This window comes from Nyctereutes procyonoides, unplaced genomic scaffold (genome assembly GCF_905146905.1).
Source record: "Nyctereutes procyonoides isolate TBG_1078 unplaced genomic scaffold, NYPRO_anot_genome, whole genome shotgun sequence".
Classification (NCBI taxonomy): Eukaryota; Metazoa; Chordata; class Mammalia; order Carnivora; family Canidae; genus Nyctereutes; species Nyctereutes procyonoides.
This window is the reverse complement of record NW_026575146.1, coordinates 21775389-21798438: the sequence shown is the minus strand read 5'-3', so window position 1 is coordinate 21798438 and position 23050 is coordinate 21775389. Positions and strand designations below refer to the sequence as shown.

Genomic DNA, 23050 nt, shown 5'->3' with positions numbered 1-23050 from the left:
GCTTCAGTGACAGACTTGACCCCAGAAGACGATCCCACCACGGTGGCGTCCAGTGTGTCTTGCGGGGACTGTCACCACCCCCACGCCACTGCAGCCGTGACCAGAAGGTCTGCAGGGTGGGTCTGACTGCCTGTGTGTCCTCTCCTGACCTCCTGGGCCAGACCTGCCCATCCTTCCGTGCCACCTGGTCCACTGAGGTCTCTGGGGCCGCAGCCGGCACTCAGGGCCCAAGAAGCCTTGGAGCTGCCTCTGGCGCCATGGGGTGGCAGGATGGCCGGTGGCCTGAGCCCTCCTGTGTCCTTGCCAGCAGCAGGGTGGCAGGGGCCGACCCCTTTGTGGAGGCTGGACTTCCTGAGAGCGTCCTCCCCAGAGAGGATGCAGAGGCTGTGACAGCTGGCGGTGAAGGGCGCCGTCATCTCCTGCACGGTCCCCAGCTGCCGCAGAGCCTGCCCCAGGACCACACTTCCTCTGTCCCCCTCGTCCACACCACAGTCCTCGCAGACCTGCTGTGGCCAGCTCGTCAGGGGGAGTGATGGAGCTTCGGGCCCCTGAGCCTGGGGAGCCCACAGCCCAGGGATCTCCGTGTCCGATCCCCGCGGCGCTCTGACCGGGGGGTGGTGTGCAAGGTGCAAGCCCGAGTGGCCCAAGGTCCTTCGGTCATTTCGGAGGAAGACGGGGAAGCTGGGTGACTTCTACTTCGCTAGGTGGAGTACACGCGCTCAAGAGCCTCTGCCTGCCGATCGCTGTATCCGGTTCCGTCGTTCCTGAGAGGGCCGTGAGGTCTCCTACCAAACCTGGGGTTTGCTCCTCTGTCCCTTGGGCCCCATTCGGTCCAGTGTCACTGGTTCTGAACCTCTGGCCTCACACTCAGGCCTGGTCGCCCCCGTGTCGACTGATGCCTCACAGGGACGACGCGCCCCTGCCTCTCCCTGGGGGCTTGTCTGACACCAGGCGGCCACTTGAGTGCTCCTGTACAAAACCCGGGCGGGGCTTTATGGACTGAACCCGGATCCAACCATCACAACCGGTTCCTTTGTCTCTGAAAGCCTCTTTGAAAAACAGACACAGAGAACAGCTCACTGAGTGAGGCGAGCGCTCTGGGGGCGTCGGCACACACAGAGTGAGGGCGCCCCGCGACAGAGCGGCAATCCCGGAGACCCTTGCGCAGCCTCTGCGGTGACAATCCCGGCCCAACCTCCCGACCCGGGTGGACTCTGATCTGTTCTCTCCCCGCTCCCAGGTTTGTCTTTTCCGGAACGCCTGGGTCACAGAGTAAGCGGGTGTTTAATGCCAGGGAAACTGGCCACGGTCCGAAGTGGCCGCGCCACCTTTCGCTTCCGTCAGCGCGGAGATGCGGGGCGGCCAGCCCCCGGTGCGGTCAGCACGGAGGTCCTCAGCAGCTCGCGGGGAACTAATGACGTCGGCGCCTGTCTTCAGTGGGACGTCTGTCTAGACACTTGGCCGGCTTGCTGATGGGGCTGTTTGTTTTCTTGTTTTCTGGGCACAGGTATTTGGGGCACTCTGTGATTTCCAGAGGTTTTCTCACATGGGGCCTTTGCCAGTTCGTCCCCCTAACAAGACCGCACACAGAGCACACGGCTTCGTTGTGGTCAAGGCCCATTGATCTTTTTCTTGTATGGATCACGCTTTTAGTGGCGTTTCTCAAGGTCACAAAGACCTTCTCCTGTATTTTATGGTTTTATGCTTCATATCTAGGTCTAGATTCCATTTCACTGACTTTTTTGCAAAAGGTGTGCTGCACAGGTCAGGGCTCACGTCCTGCCTGCAACGCGCGGCTGCACCAGCACCACGTGCTGAAAAGACACACTTTCTCCACGAGATTCCCTTTGCCGCTTGGCAATGAGTGCAAATGACAGGATACATCATGAATCTCATTAACCAAATGCTAATGCAAAATTTCTCTTAGTGTAACTTTGCTTCATGCCTCAAAGCACTTACCTCTCAAAATTATATGTCTTATTAATCAAAGGGTGAGCAGGCTGGGCACATTTCACCAGGACCGTTTCCTGATTTAAAAAAAAAAAAAAGAGTAAACAAAGTGTAAGACTCAGCCAGGGCTCCACGGACAGTACCAAGCAGAGTTGGGCAAACCACCACCCTTGGGCCAACCCAGCCTGTCACTTGCTTTTGTAAACAGTTTTAGTGGAACACAGCCACACCCTGGTTTACAGATTGTCTACGGATGCATTTTACTCAGCCACACAATTGAGTAACTAAGACAGAGACCATATGGCCCCCAAAGACTGTAACATTTATTTCCCATCTAGGGGAACTGTGGGCCAGACACTGAGATAAGAAGAAAGTCGCGTCTGTGGAGGAATGCACAGCAGGCCTCCTCCTCCACAGAGACAGACATGCAATGGCCCCGGACAGTGACTCTTGGGGCAGCCCGACAGCTCAAGTCAGGTGTAAGGCTAGCCCAGGAATAAAGAAGTCTCATCTCAGACCTGTTATCATTTAATTATAACACCTGAAGGCACTAAAAGGTCTGCTTTTTTTTAAAAAAACACATCAGTTTTTGATCTTGCTAAACCATCTTCTTCAATGTCATCTCGTGTGAGGGAAGCCAAGGCTGTCTTCAGCAAGAAATGCCGCCTGAGATTACTTTTCCTTAGGCAAAGAAAAAAAATAAATATTTGGAGTCTGTTCCGATTCTAAAACAAAATGCAAATTCATGAAAACACAGGCGTATAGAAAGAAGCAAAAAGAAAGAAACCAACAATTGCAGTGGTGAATAAATAGCCCATAGACATTTGATTTTTCCATGAGAGCTGTTGGAGGATGTGGCTCCCCATCTTCTTACAGGTACCTGGAGAGAGAGAGCAAGAGAGCGATCTGCAAAAATAAGTGCATGTCCAAAAAGTGGCCAGTTTAGGTGTTAAAGACACAGCTGTGCGATTCGGTAGCTATTTGTTCCAGATGTGGTTGTTTTTGTCACTTAACTGCCAACCACTTGGTCTGGGCTGTGGGAGTGACGCTCTGTGCGTCTGGACTCTGTAAGGCCCCCTGGTTTAAATACTGGTCTTGGCAGAGGCGTGAGCCTTTCCGGTCTTCATAATCGAAGGCGACATGCTATAGGAATATAGCATGTGTGCATCCGGTGAGTCGGGTTGTGAGACAACTGTTGAGTAGTAACCTTGCCAACACACTCAGTCAAGCGTCTCCCCCCATTCTGCCCCATTCTGGCCCTCCCGACACCTGTTGCTGCTGTGGCCTGCAGGGGACCACGGTGCCTGCCACCCAGGCCAAAGGGATGGTCCCCTGGCCCTCCCCCGAGCTGGCCTCGGTCTCCAGCTTGGTGCCCTTCCAGTTCACTCTTTATGTCACTGCCTTGGAAACCTTTCCTAAGTGTGAATGCAGCAGGAAGGGGAGAAGCGTGTGCGGAGTGGGTGGTGCAGAGCGCCAGCGTGGGGGAGGTCACTCAGGGGGCTTGCCCCCAGCTCTCAGTGACTGCACCCGGCAGAGTCGAGGCTGCCTGTTACCACAATGAAAAGTTCAGCACAACAGGTGGGGCCTCCTTCACGTCACGCAGATGCCTAATCTGGTTAATACACAAAGATTTGTATGTGGCCTTGTTCCAACCCGGCTTTTAAGAGGTTTTATTCTCGGGGGGGAGGGGGGGTTGCTAACAGAATGTTCGTTTTTCTGCTGAGCATTTATTGAGCACCTACTGTGCCAGCAGCTGCTTTAGGAGCTGTCTGTAGGACAGTACAGGAGAGTAGTGATATTACTATGCATCAGTGGTAATATCCTCTGTGGCGGAAGTGGCTCTTACAGCTGTTTCACTCCCTGACTCTGAAAGAAGATGCAAAGACCAGCTCTCAGGTACTCACCAGGACGATGGCACTGACACGGTTTGCAGAACAGAGCCGGGATTCCTGGCTCCCAGACCCAGAATCTGACCACCGGCCTCAGTCCCTCGCTCCCTCCCGGAGGCATATTTTCATTTTCCTGTTGCCTGATGGTGGTGGTATTCCTTTAATATCAAGCCAAGACGCAACCCCAGTGCCTCAGGATGAATTGCGCAGGGACACACACCCCAAAGTCTTTTACTGGATGTTTTCAAAAGCTGAAGTTTTAACCATGAAGAAAAACAAACGAAAAATGCTAAGGTTCACAATGTCTCACCCAAAAGCTCAAGGGACACCATGTAAGGAACATAAAAAGCCATAAAAACAAGCCTGCATCCAAGAGCTCCCCATGGCTATTTAGAGTGTCGTCCCACAGTGTGATCACTAGATGTTAAGCATCTGAAATGATTCCAAGAGCAAACTTCCATTTCACCCAACACAGCTTAAATGTTCTTCCAAACAAATACCTCTTCGTTCGTAATACTAAACATCCCTTCTCCTCACAAGTAAGATTCATTTCCTTGACCTTTTAACATAATTTCTTTTTATCCAAATTTTCAAGCTCTTGCCCTGTGACATCCTTCCTCTCGGGAGGGGACTGGCCCGGATGCACAGAAGTGATAGATGCAGATCCTTGCGGCTCCCCCGTGGGGTGAATGCACCTGCTTGTGGAGCTGCTTGGCTCCCCGTGGGCACCACGTGGCAGGTGCCCAGCTGAGAGCCCGTGACTCATAAAGCCATTCTCCCGACATTGAGCTGCTTCCCTATCTGTATCCAACCTCTTAGAGGACACCTTTCAAAAAAAATCCAGGGCATGCATTTCTTTGCCATCAACTCAGCCATCACATTTTGTAGCTAAAAGTCCATTTTAATCCAACTGCCACATGTTGAGACCAGGAGGAGGTAAGTGAAGTTCATTCAGAAGAAGAACCCAGGGGATCCCTGGGTGGCTCAGCGGTTTAGCACCACCTTCAGCCCAGGGCATGATCCTGGGGTCCTGGGATCGAGTCTCACATTGGGCTCCCTGCGTGGAGCCTGCTTCTCCCTCTGTCTCTGCCTCTCTCTGTGTCTCTCATGAATAAATAAATAAAATCTTAAAAAAAAAAAAAAACCGAGAACCCAGGCCCTGCCCAGCCCATAGTGCTGCTTCCCGGTTCCTGGCCTTCTGCACGGTGACCATAGGGAGCCTGCCCACCTCCACTGGGAAGAGTGCAGGCCGGGAGCACACATGCTGTGACTCTGTAGCAAATATCCCAGTTCTCTCTCCTGGGGATGCAGGCACTAAACACGATCTTTGGGGGGTATCATCTCCTTATTCTGAAAAACCTACTGGATGGGCCATGAGGTTTGCAAATATAAGGAACAATCCTCTCCCAGGAGATGCTTGGGTTCTACAGCCCTGCACAATGACATATGGTCACCTCTGTGGGCAGTAAGTCTTTACTAGTTACCTCTACGTTGCAACCTGCATCGAGTTGGATACAGCTTAGCAAATCCATGTTAGAAACTCAGTGGCCCAAAATACAACTAAAACTTAACCAATGACTTTTTAGGAGTAAATAGAGATAGAAACATTTATATGCATATAAACATCTACAGTTTATACAGTTTTATTTGTAAGTGTAGTTCAGATAAGTTTTATACGTAATTTATGAGTATTGTATTTGTAAACATTGTATAATATATAGGTGTCCTCAGTATCTATACCTGTAGTATCTGTTTAATGCAAGGCACCTCAAAATAAGATGTGAAATAGTGACGGTCTTAGACGGGGAGGCAGGGTGGATGCGGTGAAAGTCATTGCCATGTTCCAGCTTCCACACTGGGTGGTGGATTCATAGAGGTTTGTGTGTAATTAGTACAAACCTGTGAGCATGGCAGGCAGCAGGGCTGGGAAAAGGTGCAGAGACAGGAGGGCCCAGCTGGCGCTCTCGGACCACCTGTCCACAGCCTCGGACGCATTCCTAAAGGATTGTTTGTCTTGAGAGCATGAGTTTTTTCCACGTGTCTCATGAAAGTCTTCAGGGAAACCACTCTGTCATGTTCCATGTTCCCGTGGGTAACAGACGGAACCCCCATCCTGCTGTTTCTTTGTGCACCCTGAGCTGCGAGAGACTGCGAACCTGCAGGTGGGTGTGAGACTTTCTGCCTCGGACACATTCTAAGATGCTCCTTTCGTGTGCAAATTCACCCCTAGGACATCCCTCTTTCCCTCCCTGTTCCTTCACAGGGAACAGAGCCAGTGTGGGATCCCTCAGTGCCCGTCCCCTACAGCTGGTCTGCGGAGCACTGGTCAGCCCCCCTTCCACGCATGGCTGCTCCTGCACCACACCCCCTCACCCCGGGAACACGACCCCTTGCCTTGCCCCCTACATACACTCTCTGCTCACTGGTGTCTCGCTCCGAGAGTCAAAGACTACAGGCAGGGTACCCAACACCAAGTGCCAAATGATGTGTCGTACATGTTTCATGACGACTTGAGGACAGAGACACCTGGTGCAGCTGGCGGGTAACCGAGGAGGGGAGCTCCAAGGACCCCACACCCTGTGCTCGCAGATGGTGAGCGACCAGCCTCTGTTTGAATTACCATCACTTACGTCTCAGTATTAGGTTACGCTGCTTGACCGCTAACCTGACGAGGACACAAAGGATGGTGTTCATTTCTTATCGGAATTATTTTTCAAGAACAGCTGGAAGAATATATTTATTGTTATTTTTGTGTGTTGCTAATAAATATTATTAAGCAGCTCCTGGTCCCCTCCACATTCGCAGCGTGCTGGTAACCAACAGGGTGGGCTAGGTGTCCCGTGTCCCCACCTGCCCCCTCCGAGACTGGGAACCCAGTCAGAGAGGGGGTTCAAGCACAGGTGCAGGTGTGTACATGCATCAGGGCGAGGTGCTGGCAGGTTTCCACATGTGGAGAGGGGACAAGACTTCACAGTGAGAGTGATGACGGCTTCAGCGCATCCAGCTCCACCTTGCCCTCAGGGGACCCTGCACAGGGCCTCCGGGACCGCAGACGCTCACAGGCTCTGTGGTTCTTCGGGGTCTGTGGGTGAGAGGCAGCCACAGATGTCTTTACAACTAATAGAGAACCTACTTGCTAACTCTGACTCTGCTACAACTTGCATGACCCTGGGGGGTCATTTATCCTTTCGAAGTCTTGTCTCCTGCCATCTGTGAAATGTGCTGGTGTCAGAGTCTGGTCCCAGTGGGACCTCACAGTTGTGTAGCTTGGTAAGTCCACAGTTCTAAAATACAGATTAAATTTGTCATTCATGAAGGAAAAAAAGCAGTAGTAACTTCTACTGTAGTATATACTATGGGGGCATGATGCAAAAGAGAATCACTTTTGGACCCCAGCTGATACACAGACAGCCCCCACCTGTGTCCACATCCACGCACAGGTCACTTGACCACTGGGAGCGCATCTTCTGACAGGAGCGTGTCCTTCCCTGTGATGGTGCACATGCTGGAGACGGGATGAGGGGCAAACTCGCTGAATCTGGTTTAACGATATGAAATAACCTACTAGTAGGAGAAGAAAATGTAAAATAGAGAGCATGAGTTCAAAGTAAACAGACAGGAAGAGAAAGAGAATTTCTTCCTTAAATCCTCATAACTCCTTAAAAATCCAAACATCTTTCTCTGACCACCAAGTCTGTAAAAGTCACACTTGCGGTTATAACAAATTTCAATTCTTCAAAGTTGGTTTATATTTGAGGAACTAAATGTTGCTTCTAGAAAACCCCCTTGAGACCCACAATTTTACTGCAGGAAAGAGCAGATCTTGACAGGCCTGGAAGCACGGCTGAAGCCACCCTGTCAGCCTCGGACTCAGGTAGTCCGATTTCCACCATAGCTGGTGGGTCCCGGTAAGGATAAGAACGCCCCGAGCCACAGAATGAACTAGAAGTATGTGTTTCATTCGCTTGTGTGCACGGAGAGAGGCTGTGCCAGGTCCTAAAGCGAGTCTCATGGCGAATACACGGTGCGAAGCCTGCTGTGGTGATGTAGACAAATTCACAAATCGGCCACAGAAAAATAGGATTCCACCAAGAAGCCGGAAGAAGTAAATGGATGCAGGGAGGTAGCACAAATGGTCCAGTTCAGACTGGGACACCCAGGAAGGTTTTTGGAGGTGGTGATGTTTGCACTGGGCAATGAGGGTGAGGAGGGCATTCTGGTTGGAGGAAGAGCAGGTGCAGAGTCCTGCAGGTGGCAAAGGGCTTGTCACGTTCAAGGCCAGTGTGGCTGGGGTCAATGCATGAAGGGGCTGGTGCCACAGATGGACAAGGAAGCAGAGGTCAGGACCAAGAGTTTTTGATTTTGTCCCCAACTTGTTCTGAATTCATGGAAGAGTTTCAAGCCGGGAGGCCCTCTATCTGATCATGCTGCATCTTCAAGGACTGCTCCATGGCTATGGAGTGGATCAACACAGGCAGGCGACAGAGAAGCAGGTGGGCTGGGTCCAGGGAGGGGACGTGACCCTGAGTGCGAAGGTGATGTTACGGCGAAAATGAGACCCAGGGAAGGGTTTCCTGCAGAACCCACAGGATCTGCTGAGCACTCATCAGGCAAGTGTCAACGGCGAGGTCTGGCATGAGAAACTGGGTGCTCGGAGTTACCACTTGCAAAGACGGGGTGACAGGAAGAGGAGTCCATCTGAAGGGAAAACCAAGAGCTCAGTGTGGGGTGTCCTCTGTTCGAGATCATGCAAGCCATCCTGAATATCAGTTCCGAGACTCAGGGCTGCCTGGATGAGGGATGCACACGGGAGAGCTGGGGCGTCCCTGCGGGGCTCGACGCCAGAAGACCCAGGGCGCGACCGCGCATCTCTGCTTTCTGCAGACGCCGAAGCGGCTTGTGGAGGATGCCAGCCATTCCAGATAAGTGAGGACCAGGTGAACCCGAGTTAAATGACAGGGAATCTGTCAACGACTGTACGAAACTCTGGTCATTAAAAATTTTGTCTTCGTGTGCCAAATCCATCATCCATCCACCTCTCAAAAATAGCTTTGACCTCAACTACAGATAATGCCTAAGAATCATTTGACCCCTGGGCTTTGTTAGCTGCATTCAGACACTCAAGTCTGGGACTGTGAAACTGAGTGGTTCAACACGAAGGAAACGTTGGGGAGAACCGCAGACAGGCAGACGAAGCCGGAGATCTGTTCTTGCACATCTGAGTATCCAACAAGCCACCGAGAACCAGGACAGTGGCAGCTCCGTCTGATGTGGATTCTACGTACAGGCTGAACCTAACACTATTAAATGTTGAATTCGATGGCGGACTGAAAGGAAATCCAACACAAACACCAGCCCTCCTCCGACTCTGGAGCCGAGAGCTGCCCGTCATGGCCCCGACCGCTCGCCCCGTCAGCAGATTCAGAGATACCAAGTTCCTGAACAAACAGCTCCGTTAGGTTGAAAAACAACTCGGATTTCTTTAAGCAAAGCCCAAAATGACCCAATCAAAAGAAATGTTATCTTATCTTGATGAGTAAAATACCAAAAAACCCACAGAACCTTCCAACTTCGGAATTTGAAGCTTCAGCGGGACTCTGACATGGACGGGAGAGGACAGACACGGGTGAAGGTGGTGACAAAGACCTTCAGTAACACGAAGCAGGTGCCTCTGCAGGTCCACAGCCCAGGGGCCCGGGGGCCCGGGGGTCAGGATGCTCGTTCCCACTCCAAACCTGAGGGTGACCAGTGCACCCACAGACTGCACTGAGTGTAGAAGGGCCTGCGCTTAGCCACGAACACTCAGTGTCTTCTCCTACAAAAGGACATTAACAGGATGATCACGATGGCACCTTTTAACTCAAATTCCTAATAATGCGAATTTAATTTGTCTCCTGATGTCTAAGGCAACATACAATGCATCAAATGATAGGCAAAAGCATCCCTAAAAACAAGGACTTTTTAAATGTTTATTTCCCCAGACTGTCGGAAGGTGTATTAATACAGCACTAACAGTTTTCTGGGCTTTTCAGTAAAAAAAAATAAAATAAAATAAAGCTGTGGATCCACGGTCTGAAGAGTCGTTGCAAGTTAGGACATGTGACCCCCTGCCGGAGGGGCTTCAACGGGCGAACTCGCAGCCGAGGGGCCGGGGGCGAGCGACCAGCCACACGCGGCTACCCCCGGCCCCGCGGCCCAGAGGGCTGTCATTATAGCTGTGGGCTCCCGTTCCCTGTGCTTCCTTTTTTTTTTTTTTAATTTTTTTTCCCCTGTGTTTCCTAAACTCACGCTGCGATGCTCATAACGTGCTGTGCTGAAGGACAAGCCTAACATATTTTTAACTTTTATTTATGGAGACTCTCAAACATGCACAGAACTAGAGGAAACAGGACAGTGACCCCCCGCCCGCCCACCCAGCCTTGCTGACATTTGGTCCATCGTACTCTATACAGATGCTCAACCCACCTCCCATTTCTCTGGCGTATTTTAATTAAATATCAGACAACATATCATTTGATTTAACTGATAAGGAATCTTTTTTCTTTTTTTAGCATACCCACCATGACGTTATTCATCTCACTTTATAAAGTTAATTCGACCCCGTACATACCCCAATTTCTCTGGCTGTCCCCAAAATGTGTGGTTTACAGCTTGCTCAGGTGCGGTGGCGGTGAGCTTGCAGCATCTCTCGTTTTGTGTCCTGTCTTCCTTCTTAGTGTAACTGACTGCTCAGAGAAATCAGGTCACTTGTCCTGTGAAGTGTCTCACATTCTGGCTGGGCTGATTGTTCCCTCTCGCTCAGAATGCCAGACCCGGAGATTCCGTGAGATGCAGACTCAGTTTCTCCATCGTGGGGCTGGGGCACAGCTCCACACCCCATCACCACTTCCTAATGACTGAGCATCTTGCTTTTAGGGAAACTATGAGTGCTCTGGGTTCCCAGGGATTCCAGGACCTTCCGTGGTAAAGATCCTGTGGACCCCTAACAGTCTGGCACCCACTGAAGGATGTCACCCAGAGCCATTAGGGCTTTTAAGTGGTGACTCCTAGTTTTATCACTTATTATGAATTTATCAGCTAGAATCTTCTACAAAGATAAACTTTCCCTCGTCAATGATTCCTTTACACTGAATGCATTTCATACAGGAAAGGCGTCGTACGTACGTACGTTTACCCCTCTGTAACTCTGATGTTCTAGCACCCTGCAGAGGTCATTGTGAGATTTTAAGGGCATAGTACTTGTGAACTGAAGGGTTTTTTTATAAAAAGATTTTTATTTATCCATTTGAGAGAGAGAGAGAGAGAGCACAAGCAGGGCGAGAGGCAGAGGGAGAAGCAGCTTCCCCGCTGAGCAGGGAGCCCGAATCAGGATTTGATCCTGATTGGACCCTGAGCTGAAGGCAGATGCCTAACTGATGGAGCCGCTCAGGCGTCCTGAAACTTTTTATGTAATTACATATTTCATCCTGGCTCTAGTCATGCCTCAAGGTCCATTATTTTACCTTGTGTCAGTGGGCACCCCTTTATGTGGGTTTTGGGTTTGTGGATACAACCACGTCACCTTTGTCACTTGCCTCACTGCCCGGTGCAGCCCCTGCCCAGGTGCGCCCTGCACTCCTGAGCCCACCATCCTCAAGGAGCCCCACTTGCCAGCAGGTGGAAGCCACTGCCTGGGAGCTGGGCTCCCAGTGCTACTGCCAGGGCTTCTGGGCAGATAAAGCTAGGAAACGTGGTCGTAAGGAGACCACAAAACCGTGACCTGGGAGTAAACCTGTCCATTCCATAAATTTAAAACTACACGGTTCATGCTCAGCTTCGCCGGCTCTATGCTTGTGCTTCTGTCCTTAGGCTTTAAACTTCAAGTCCCGTGCATGTGTGCACATTGATCGGGGAGACAGAAAACCAGCCGAGTTGGAGTGACTCTCCTCACTCACACCCTCAGTCAGGAGCCTTGTGGTTTCACAGGAGGGAAGTGCACCCAGGGCCTCATTAATTCCTCACTCCAGCGGGAATCAAGAAACCACCCATCTCCATTATCCAGGAGGCATGGGCTGAGGGAGGGGATGATGGTGCGTTCACCCATCTCTGGATGACTCTGGGGACTGTGGGAAGCACCGAACAGAAGGCTTCTCCAAAGACAGCGTGTTGGGAACGTCACTCACATCATCGATGGCGTGGACCACTCCTGCTGGCACCGAGCTGGGGGGAGGACGACAATGACCATACACATCACTGTGCAGTTTCTGTCTGTGTCCCCAGCACCCAAACCCTTCGATGCTCTTTCTTTCTTCCTTTCTTTCTTTTTAGGTAGAGAGTGAGTGAGAGAGAGAGAGAGAGAGAGAGAGAGAGAGAGAGAGAGAGAAGGGACAGAGGGAAAGCATCTCAAGTAGGCTGCACATTCTGTGCAGAGCCCAACGCGGGGCTTGATTTCACGACCCAGAGATCACGACCTGAGCCAAAATCAGGAGTCAGATGCTTAACTGACTGTGCCACCCAGGCCCCCAACTCTTTGACACTCTTCATGCTGCTGAGCCATCCTTCTGTTTTCACTTTCCGGTCCTCCTCACTGGTCCCATCCTTGCCTGTGGGCCCATCTCTCTGCCCCTCTCTCCTGCTCCTCACACCTCCCTCCTATATCAACATCTCTCATTTTCTCCCCATTCCTCATTTTCCTCTCTCCTCCTTCCTTTTCATGTTCTCTGGAAACGTTTTCTATCACACTCTTCTCTTGGTTCCAGATCCCCTGTGTGTTGTGAGTGATATGCACAGCTCTACCCCAGTGCCACCTACACATCCAGCCTTGGCTCAGAACCTCAGGGGTGACTGACATACAAGAAGCCTTGCAGCGCAGTCTCTGTCCTCAGGAACTCAGGCGTGTTTGAAGGCAATCGTGAATCTGGGAAAATGCAACAGGCTTCAGAACAAACCCTGAATGAACGTAATGATGTAGGAGCACAAACGAGACTTCATGAAGCCTCTGGTGAAGTTTTGAGAAGCTGAATAGCCAGGAGCAACGCTGTTCCTCTGGCGATGGAAACAGCCCAACATCAACAATTGAAATGCCACTAAGGTGATGGGAAACCACGCGTTCGTGGAGACACCACGCTGCAGGACCACCGTACTACGCCGTGGTACCTGACACGCCTTGCTCAGGCCCTCTGGCCAATGGCTAATGGCCTACACGGCACAACAAGTATTACACTAGCAAAACAACAGAGTTGAAGAAAAAAATATTCAGTTAATGTCAAAAAGGTACAAAGTGTGTTTTGTACTGTAGGGCTGACCAAGGGCTTTCTGAAGACCTTCCAAAGTCACCTGCTAGACTGTACGACGTAAACATCAGTGAGATGCCAGAGAGGCCCTTACAGAGGAGCAAAATATGGGCGGACAAGGGGAGGACCCCGACAGGTGAGTGCCTGTGACCGCAAGCCCACCGAGGAGACCCAGGAGAGGGAAGCAGGGGGCGGGGTGGGCCACCGCGGGAGGCCGCAGCACCTGGAACCTGGAATCCATTCAGCAGGCAGCAGGGAGGACCTTTCCATGTGGATTTGTTTCATCAGGGGAAGAAGGGAAAGTCCTATTGAGTGTGGTTTTCAAGTAAACAGCCAACTAAAGGAATTTCAGAGAATTCTGTGTTATTCATTAACACCATCAAAATCCTAAGTCACAGACACCAGCTGTGTCAATACTAATGACCTCGTCGCATCCCTGAGGGGTCTCCTGAGTAAGTAAAGAAGGATGCCGGGCAGCCCGGGTGGCTCAGCGGTTTAGCGCTGCCTTCGGCCCAGGGCGTGATCCTGAAGACCCGGGACTGAGTCCCACGTCAGGCTCCCTGCGTGGAGCCTGCTTCTCCCTCTGCCTCTCTCTCTCTCTCTCTCTCTCTCTCTCTGTGTGTGTGTGTGTCTTATGAATAAATAAAATCTTTAAAAAAAAAAAGAAGGATGCTGCCTCCCCTCTGATTTACCCACACACAGAGAAAGGACCAGCCAGACCCCATTGGGCAGCAGAACCCCTCTGACACGTACGGAGCTTGCTCAGAAACTCTGGCCACACTCCAGCCACATGCCAGTGGTCTGCTAACTGTTCACTGTTCAGCTCCTTCCAGAAAAGAACCTTCACACAGAGCATGAGAAATCCTGAACTGGAACCAGGGGCAGGAGAATGGGATACGTGGGAAATTGCTGCACTTTCTATCTTCTTCCTTAAAATAGACACACACATACACACACACACACACACAAACACACACATACACGTGCCAAAACAAATTACCTGTCCTGTGAAGCTGGATCACCAAATTCCTTATCAAAAGGCAGCAGAGGCCGGATCCGACAGTGAACCCTGATATTCCCTTTCAGCTCCTACAACAACAGAATTAGTACCTGTGAGCTGAACAGTGAGGCTGAGCTGACCTACGATTTCCTCAAGGAACGCATCCGGAGTACCGCGTCCCCAGGATGTGAGCATTGGATTTCCCACCCACACCCTGGCTTCTGAACAAGTCCCCACGGACTAGGACTGAGCCGTCGGTGTTCTTTTCAGCTTTTTAAAAATCCACACTGAAATTTGTTCACTTGGCAAGTGGTCATTACAAGGTCGTAAGTATCAAGACAACACCTCTCAACTGCCACCTGCATCCACTTTGTGAGACATTTTAGGAGAAGTTTCTGAAATCTGGTACTTCTGTGACTTTTACAGCCCCTGCAAAGTGTTCATCCAAACCGTGACAGGATGTGATATCGTAGAGACAAAGGCAAAGAGTGAGAATTGACTAAACTATGTCGCTCCGGTGCAGAGGAAGTGGAGCTACCATCTGGGACGTTCGCTGATTTATGGAAGCTGGTCAACATGTGCTAGCGATGATGGATCTGACATCTCCTGGGTGACCCCGGCTCCACACAGCACCACTCCCTCTGTCACCATGCTGGTGTCTTTTACCCACTGGTCCTTTATAAGGTTGGGAACACAAACTCTGCCCCGTGTCCTCTAGAAACCGTCCATCTCCACTCACTCCCACCAGCGCCCTGGCTTGCAGTTGCGTTGGGCATTCCCCAAATGGCTAGAGGCGGTCTGTTCTTATCCCTCCTGAAGTTCTGCATCCAGAATGAGAAGTACATCTCTAGGTCACGTCTCTGACGTTCTGATGTTCTTCCATCAGTGCAGCCGAGCAACCACCAGCTTAGGTGGCAGCCCCTGACACTCATGACCTATTCTATGCTCAGGATTATCACCTAAAGCCAAGAATTCTGCACCCATCCCAAGGGAGCCAGCAGCTCCTCCCGACCCCTCAGAGGATAGACACACCCGTGGGAAAGGTGGGAATTGTCAGCATGGATACAGCTCCGCCAGGAGGCCAACAATACTCCCAGCCAGAATCCAGCATTCTGTGGGAGAAGGCGTGGCCCAGAACCAAGACCACGCTGTCACAAGACAGGAAAGACTACGGGAAGGACGGGGAGAGCCAGGTAGGAGCAACCTGGAGAAGGCGGGTGAAGGGTGGTGTCAGGTGACCTAAGAGGTGGCTGCATCCATGCAGTGAAGAGGTGTCACCCACAGAGAGGGACGGGCACCTGCACTTCACGTACACCCGAGCATCATGGGCACAGCCCAATGTGGTCTGTGGAGAGACCAGGACGCCAGGCTGAGCCTGCGGTCCGAGCTCCTGTGGCAGGGTGGTGAGAGGGACTCCTGCTAACAACCACAAGGATGATGGTGATGATGGGAGTTTCAACATGTTCTTCTGTTTAAAAACTGATCTTAGTTCACAGGGTGATGCTGTTGCTGGCAGTCCCCTCTCTCGGGCACGTTTCCCACACACCTGCTGTTGTCCCACTTCAACTGCCTGCACCTGTGTACTTGGCATTTCATAGCCTGTTTGTTCAGGTTAAGCTTAGTACTCTAGCCTGTGGAAATATTTTAGGACACTCCCATTCAATATGCTTGCTATCAATCTCTTTCAAATTTCTATTGTCAAATATAGTAGCTTGCTTTGCTGTCTCCATCAAGTCAATAAGAATTAGGACCTAAGAGTTTGGACAGAGCCCAGAGGCTGTCCCTAGACAGCTCCTCCTGGCTGTCATCTGGGCGGGGATCCCTGGCTGGGCAGGCCTGCCCCTCCCTCAGTGTGTGGCCTCCAGAGGCCAAAACCCAACAGGCACCTGGCCTGTGAGGGACGGCTCGCAGCTCTTCTGTCGATGTTCTGTTCATAAATATTTCATGTCACACTTTTGCAAATGCTTGGCTGCTGACCAGATACTCTACATCTCTCCTATTTTCTTGATGTAATACCTGGAAAGTACGTGAGAACATTGGCATGCTCATAAACTGCTGGTTCCAGTGAGCAACACTTTTTCCCTCCAAGTGTTCAGAAACCATTATTGGTGATCCATTCTGAATCTTACCCTGGACTTGCTGCCAGTTTATTTAACTAGTTGTGAAGCACAGCTCCTTTTACTTTTTGAACACTGAATAAGTGATACACATCGATTGGTTTATGGGCTGTAGGTCCTCCAGGACACCGAGACCTGCAGTTCCATGGGGTGTCTTCCAGGGCATGGAGGGCAGCTGGAGAGCCAGGCCTCATCCCACCCTGGCCCTGGTTCCCACAGGGACCCCATGGGAGAGCGGCGGCACCACAGCTCCCTGCTCATCTCTCCCTTGGTCTTTGCAGCAGAGCAATGCTGCTGTTAAGACCAGGTAAGAAAATGCACCAAAGCACTCACAGAGTGGCTGGTGGGCAGGAAGCCTGCAGTGGACATGCTCTGGGGTCACCGTCTAGAGCCTGGGAGACACCGGGAGACAGCCAAGCCCATAGTGAGAGCCACTCTCAAGTGAGTCTAACCGCTGGGGGGCCCAGGGCCAAGGAGCTCCCAGGAACACAGGCTCTGCGGCTGCAGTCAGCAGGACCAAGAGGAGGCCGGGGCTCCAGCACACCATCCAATCTCATGGAAGCAAAGTTCATCCAACAAACCACCAGCTCCAGCCTCACCGTGTGCAGAAATGGAAATCTGTCTTCACACCTCCGGGGCCTCAGACCTCACACTGCTTAAGAGGGGAAGGGCGAGTTGGCCTCTGCATCCTGCTGCCCTTGAGGAAAGCTGGGGGCAGTGCAGGCCAGGAAGGCAGAGCTCCACGGACGCCGGCTCATGCGCTTGGTGGGCACCCTCTGCAGACCCCTGCACACGCGCGCTCAGCCTGGTGTCTGACCACCCACCACCCACTGCCCACCAACCACCCCCGGGGCTGGTCCCGTTCACCCCACCCGGAGGGAGGCTGCTCAGCCCCATCCATCCTGCATGTGGGCCCCGCCTCCCCTGACCACGCCTCCTCTGGGCACGCCTCCCTGTGGGCCACACCCCCTTCTAGCCACGCCTCCCGCTGGCCACGCCCCCATGGAACACACCTCCCTGGCCACGCCTCCCTGTTAGCCACGCCTCCCAATGGCCACGCCCCCCGCAGACCACGCCTCCCACTGGCCACACCTCCCTCGTCTGGGGCCGCATCTCCCCCACTGGCCACGCTTTCCAGCTGACCACGACTTCTCGTGTGACATCCCTTGCTGGCCATGCCTCCACCGGCCACACCTCCCCCTCAAGCAGCACCTCCTTGCTGTCCCTTCCCTTCCCCCTCCCCCGCCCCCCTTCCCCCCACCCCACCCCACCCCTACCTTTCACTGAGGCCCCTCCTGGAGGTCACCTCTCCCACCCTTCCTGGAGCCCTGAGGTGCTCACCACCAAGCGATTGTGCAGCACCCTCCTCTTCTGCTTCTCCAGCTGGTACCGCGCATCTGCTTCCTGCAGCGACCGCTCCAGCTGACCCACCTTGGACTGCCAAGCTGCGGTGACAATGTCATCCGACGGTCCGGTGAGGTTTGCAGGGGAGGACCTTCAGCCACCAGCCGTGACCTGCTCTGCCTGCAGGAGGCTCACGTCCTTGGGGACAGCCACGGCTCTTCTCCCTTCCAGTTTTGTGTAAGGCCCCTCACTTTTCAGAGTGGGGATATACTACTTCCCACTGGATGACCGTCCCGTCCCCCTTCCTGGAGCCTGAGACTTGGGAGGACCTCAGGTGTGCCCGCACATGCCAGGAAGGTATCTGGCTGGTACCGGGGGCCAAAGCCCCTTCCTCCCTGGGTCCTTGGACACAGTATCCCCATCTTGACCCAGTCATGACCAAGCTGCGTGGGGCTCTCAAAAATGAAGAAAGAGTGAACAGATGGACCAGATGTCCCACCGCGCCCCAGGAACATCTGAGTCAGGAGGCTCAGTGGGGACACGGCCCCAGCGCAAGAAGCGCATGAGGGTCAGGAGACCCTCCAGAGGACCCGGAACCCCATAGGGGCGCCTGACCCAGACCTGGGCCCCACACTGGCCAGCCAGCGCCTCCGGCGGGGTGCTCTCCCCGTGTGCCCAGGCGGCCGCACAAAGGAAGGCACATGGAAACCTGAATCCCTGGCAGCTGTCTGTGTCTGCGAAATGGCTGAGCCACCGTCGGGTTAGGGCCACGCTTACCCAGCAGAGCCTGGTGGCACAGCTGTGCTCCTTGGACAGCCGCCTCCACTGCAGAGAGACCGTCCTGCAGGTGTTCCCGGCAAGCTCTGAAAGCTGCCAGAGACAAGGCTCGCAGCGCCTTCATGTCTTGCTTCAGTTTCTGTGACACAAGAGCACACACGATGAAGATGGTTAACGTTACTGATCACAGAGCACCATGTTTAACAGTTACGTACGTGTCTGTAAGATGAGAACCGGCCACCCCCTGGGAGCCGCGTGGTCCTGAGCACACGCTGGAGCCATGGTGGCCCCTCAGCGCCTCTGACACACGGCCAAGTGCACATGCAGGAGCGTTTAGTGGACTCTGGGGACAATGGGACCGATAAGCAGCATCCCCCACGTCAGGGGCTCTTCCTTCTGAGGCGCTGGGGAGGCAGACTGGCGCCAGGGCCAGAGGCCCAGAGAAGGAAGGAGCCCATGTCCTGCCACTTAACATCTCCTAGATGTCCTTGTTTCTGGTCTTTTCTTTTCCATAGAATGGAGACCGTTCCATGTTTGGGTTGCATTCTGATGAAATGCCAATACCTTCCCGAATTACAGTATGTTTATGACCTGGAATGCAGATAAATTTAGCCACTGCGGTCAAAGATGGATCCCTGCCACTGAGTGTCAGAAGACAAAGGATTCGTTCTGCGTCAACCTATTCTGCATGCACTCCGGCAAACCTCTCAGGGCCGACTAATCAGGTTTACAGATGGCATTTTTGTTGTTGTGATAATGGTCTTTTTTTTTTTCCTTCTAATTTCTACCCCGGTCACATTGTTTGTAACGAAAGGTGAACAATGCTCCTAATCAAACGATGGTATAAAAATACCCCAGCGCGGTTTCACCCTGGAGAACTGCCAGGCGGCTGCAGCCACGGCCACGTTTCTGACTTTTCTTTCCAGACGACCCCGCGGTACAGCAGGAGCTGCTTCCGTGTGACCAGTGGCACGTGCCCTGGCTAACCTGACCTGAATAGTGCCGTCTTCCACCATCGACCTCAGCGTGGAGGAGAGGCCCCCGGCTCCCAGTGGAGCAGGACCAGGGCTGCTCCCCACCGCCCGTCCCGGGGCCTTCCTTCCTTCCTGTGTGAGGGCAGGACCGCGGCCCGCGGGCCCGGGAGCTGGACCTGCTTTGGGCAAGTCCTAGCGGAGAAGGCCGAGCTCCTGGAGCAAGAGCCACCACAACGGGTCCCGGGTATAGGGATGCTTCTACGGCCTAGGAGAGGAGGCCCGGCCCCCCTGGAAGCTGCGGGGACATCCACCCCGGAAGCTCTGCTTCCTTCAATCAAGGCCCCTTTGAATCCCGAAGAGTAGATGTAATCTGATGAGCAGAACAGCACAGATTCACCAGAAAACAAGCACCGTGAGTCACGGACGTGACATACAGACCTCCACTTGCGGGGCATTGTGCCTACCTGAACTCCTTCCTGAACTCTGCGGTGGAGCTGGGGTGCAGCTGGGGGCGTGCTTCTCCGCGGTGGGTCCTGCTCCAGGCACCGGGGGCACAGCCCTGCGGCCGCGCTGCCGGCCTCTCCCGTCATTCCTCGGCACTGTTGAGCCAAAAAGAATGAGAAGGTTCGAAGTCTCAATGCCTTGGAGCAGGTGCACGTTCTCTGAGGGGAGAACATTCACAGGGTGTCCGCTGACACTACGCTTGGCCAGTGGCAACTCTAAGCTGGCTGTCCGAAGGTAGCGAGGTCGAGCTATGATGTACTAGTGTGGCAACCCCCCTTATCACTAGAATTGCAAAACCGTGAGACCCTCCACGCACTCAGAGCGCGACGCCCAACCAGAAAGGGTACTGCTCACACTTCTTTTGTTGATGCTGCCGAACGGGAGAAGTCAGTTAAGCTCCAGAAGTGACGGGTGTCCTCGCCCTTGGGATGGACCTCTCCGAATGGCCAGAGCCCGTGCCCGCGGCCTCCCCACCCTGCACACTGAGGCTTCATGCCAGCTCACACGGTGGTTGAAACCGAAGTCTTCCTTGACTCCCAACTGTTGGGATGGGTGTTTTCTTTTAATCAAAGCTTTTGACTGTGATGCTGAGGACACCGCATCAAGCAAATCCTTCCCCTGCTCCAGGAGCAGGGTGGACGCCTGAGCCGCGTGTGACAGTGAAGGGGACACGGAGCTGGCAGCTGGCAAGGGCCGCGGACTAGGCTGGAGAGTCGATTACTTCTTGATGTGTGAGACCTTCACATGGAGACAGGACAGGGAAGCTGAGGAGAACCCACCTGTCAGTGGGATCATAAAGACTACAGAGCATCTCCGCAGGGCGCCGGCCTTCAGTGCAGCAGGTGCCACGGGCACCGGCACAGGTTTGCAGACACCTCAGAGACCGGGGACGCCACGCGGTGGGCTGCTCCCGCCCCTTGTGTGACTAAAGACAAGACTGAAGCAAAATGCAGGCCCTAAACTCAGAAGACTCAGATTCTCTCTGGGAAAAAAAATCATGGACATAAACATGAAGACCTACACCCCAAGTCCCACCGGCTGTGGGTCCAACAGGCTTTCAGAGGAAAATGAAGTAGAGAAACCGAGTCCTGCACACTGGACGTCAGGTCGCCTGGCTTCCGGGGCTGGTTTACTTTGGGAGAAACAGGCAGGAAGCCATGAGCCTCTGGGGACAGCACACGGGCTCCCGAAAAGAGGGCCGGACTCATGCTGGGAACGACATGAAGCAGGAAGAGTGTCCAGGGCAGGAGCGACCAGGCTCCTCCTGCACAGAGAGAGGCTCCCCGACAGCCGTGTGCGCGCCGACCGTCTCCATCCCAGGCCCGGAGCCGAGCAGGGCGTGTGCCACACAGATGACCATGTTCTGTTTTATAATCCTCAAAAATGATTAGGAGGGACTTAGCACACGAACAACAAAAATGTTACAGGCTTTATCTTACTGACATGTTACATCTAACAATTCCCAATGTGAAAAAAGAAGTTTTTAATTTCATCTCAGTGATGTCTGGAAATACTGGTGGTGCTTGGTGGCAGCCCTGGCCAACAGAAGGTCGTGACCTCAGCGATCCCACCTGCTGTGCACCACTAACCCCGCAGCAGGGGTAAGGACCCCAGCGGGGCTGGAAGTCTGCTCTGACGTCCGTCCAGCAGCTGCCATAGGAGCCATTCCTGCAGCGGAGCAGGTGAGCAGCGCGGCACCCAGGCACTGCCTCACCGCCGCCCGCCTGCCGCTCCTTCTACCGGCCGGTGCTCCTCGGAAGCTCCGTGGGAAGGTTCTGGCTGCCCAGGAAGGCTGTGGTGCATGGCTGGGGAGATGTGGCTCTCCAGGGCTCCGGCTCACAGGCCGCCCGCTTGCTGTTGGTGACAGTCCACGTGCGTAGCTGTGGCCAGAAGCGCCAGCAACGTCCGCAAACACGTTAATACTTGATTTAGGAAGCAGTACAAATAGCCCTACGTTCGTCTACAATTGAATGCAACTAACTTGGGTGCGGTGAACCTTGGGAGGGTTATTCAAGGAGCGTTGGGAGTTGGAAGACTCGGTCCTGCCGTGAGGCCCTAAGGAGAAGTCTGAACGGGTGGTAATTTAAGGATAGGGAACTCACAAGTGCACTAGGTTTCCAGACTTGCCTCCGTAACAAATGACCACCCCCCGAGGAACTTAGGACAATAGAGGTGCATCCGCTCATGGTCCCGGAGGCCAGCGTCCGGGATGCAGATGTGGGCAGTGGCGCCAGGGCACAGCCTCCAGGGCAGGGCCTGCCCGCCTCTCCTGCTCCCGTGGCCGCCGCGGCGCCCCCACCGTGGCTACAGCTGTGCATCTGCAGACGGCCCCTGCTGTCTCCACGAGGCCTTCTTTCCTGCAAGGACTGCCGTGGCACGTGGGGCCCACCTGGGGCCCCTGGGGCTGCTGTTCAGCCCGAGGGCAGCAGGGGCCGGCGGCTGGGAGTGGAACACACGATGTTCCCTCCCCTTCCAGCGTGACAACACACCTGCAGGCAGTTGCCTCAGATGCACAAACGTCTGTGCCAGGGTTGCCAGAATCGATCTGGAAGCGGCGGGGGGCATGAGGCTCTTTGGGGTGAGGGTGAAGGGGGTGTCACGACGGCGGGGCAACCATGGGCGGACTGAATACTCACTGGCACACGCCAGCTGGGGGAAGGCATGGCCAGTAAGGTAGACCTCGATACAGCTGTTTTGAAAAGTGCAGGAACCTCATGAATTTATTACTCATTAGTAACAAATTAATATTCAGTAACATTAGTATTTATTATGACTAAATGCTCATGGGCGCGGGGACTGAACCTCGTGCGGGATAGGAGGACGGGTCCCCGCCACATCACTGGATGGGCAAAGAGAGAGGCCCGGCACAGCCCAAGGACCAGCACGGCCGCAGCCCTGAGTGGCTGCGGCTCCACCTGCCCGCGCGGGAGTGCTACCTGTGCCAGTCTCAGGTGAAGGACAGCATTCTCCATCTCCAGTTCAACTATCCGCTCTTCTTTGGCCTACAACCAAGGACCCAAATTGGGAAATTATCAATGTAATTGATATTCATCAGTAAGCATTCCACCCTCAGAAGGAAGCGAGCACCCACATAAGCAAAGATCTGCGGGGGGTGGGGGGGTGGTCGGCTGGTGTCGGGGCCGCTTGCCACGTGGAGAGGCACCCCCTGCCCCGAGACTATGACCCGTGCTCCAAGTGTGGTTGCAGAATCCCGCACTATGGG

The 23050-nt window shown here is 53.5% G+C and overlaps 1 long non-coding RNA gene across 1 annotated transcript; it reads right to left on the bottom strand.

Moving 5' to 3' along the window:
* Positions 1-11902: 11902 nt before the first annotated feature.
* LOC129499855 (uncharacterized) lies at positions 11903-17673 on the bottom strand. The gene is made up of 3 exons (XR_008662483.1): positions 17570-17673; positions 14112-14200; positions 11903-12038 (listed from the first exon to the last, which is right to left on the bottom strand). It is a non-coding gene; the product is annotated as an uncharacterized LOC129499855 (long non-coding RNA).
* Positions 17674-23050: the final 5377 nt, after the last annotated feature.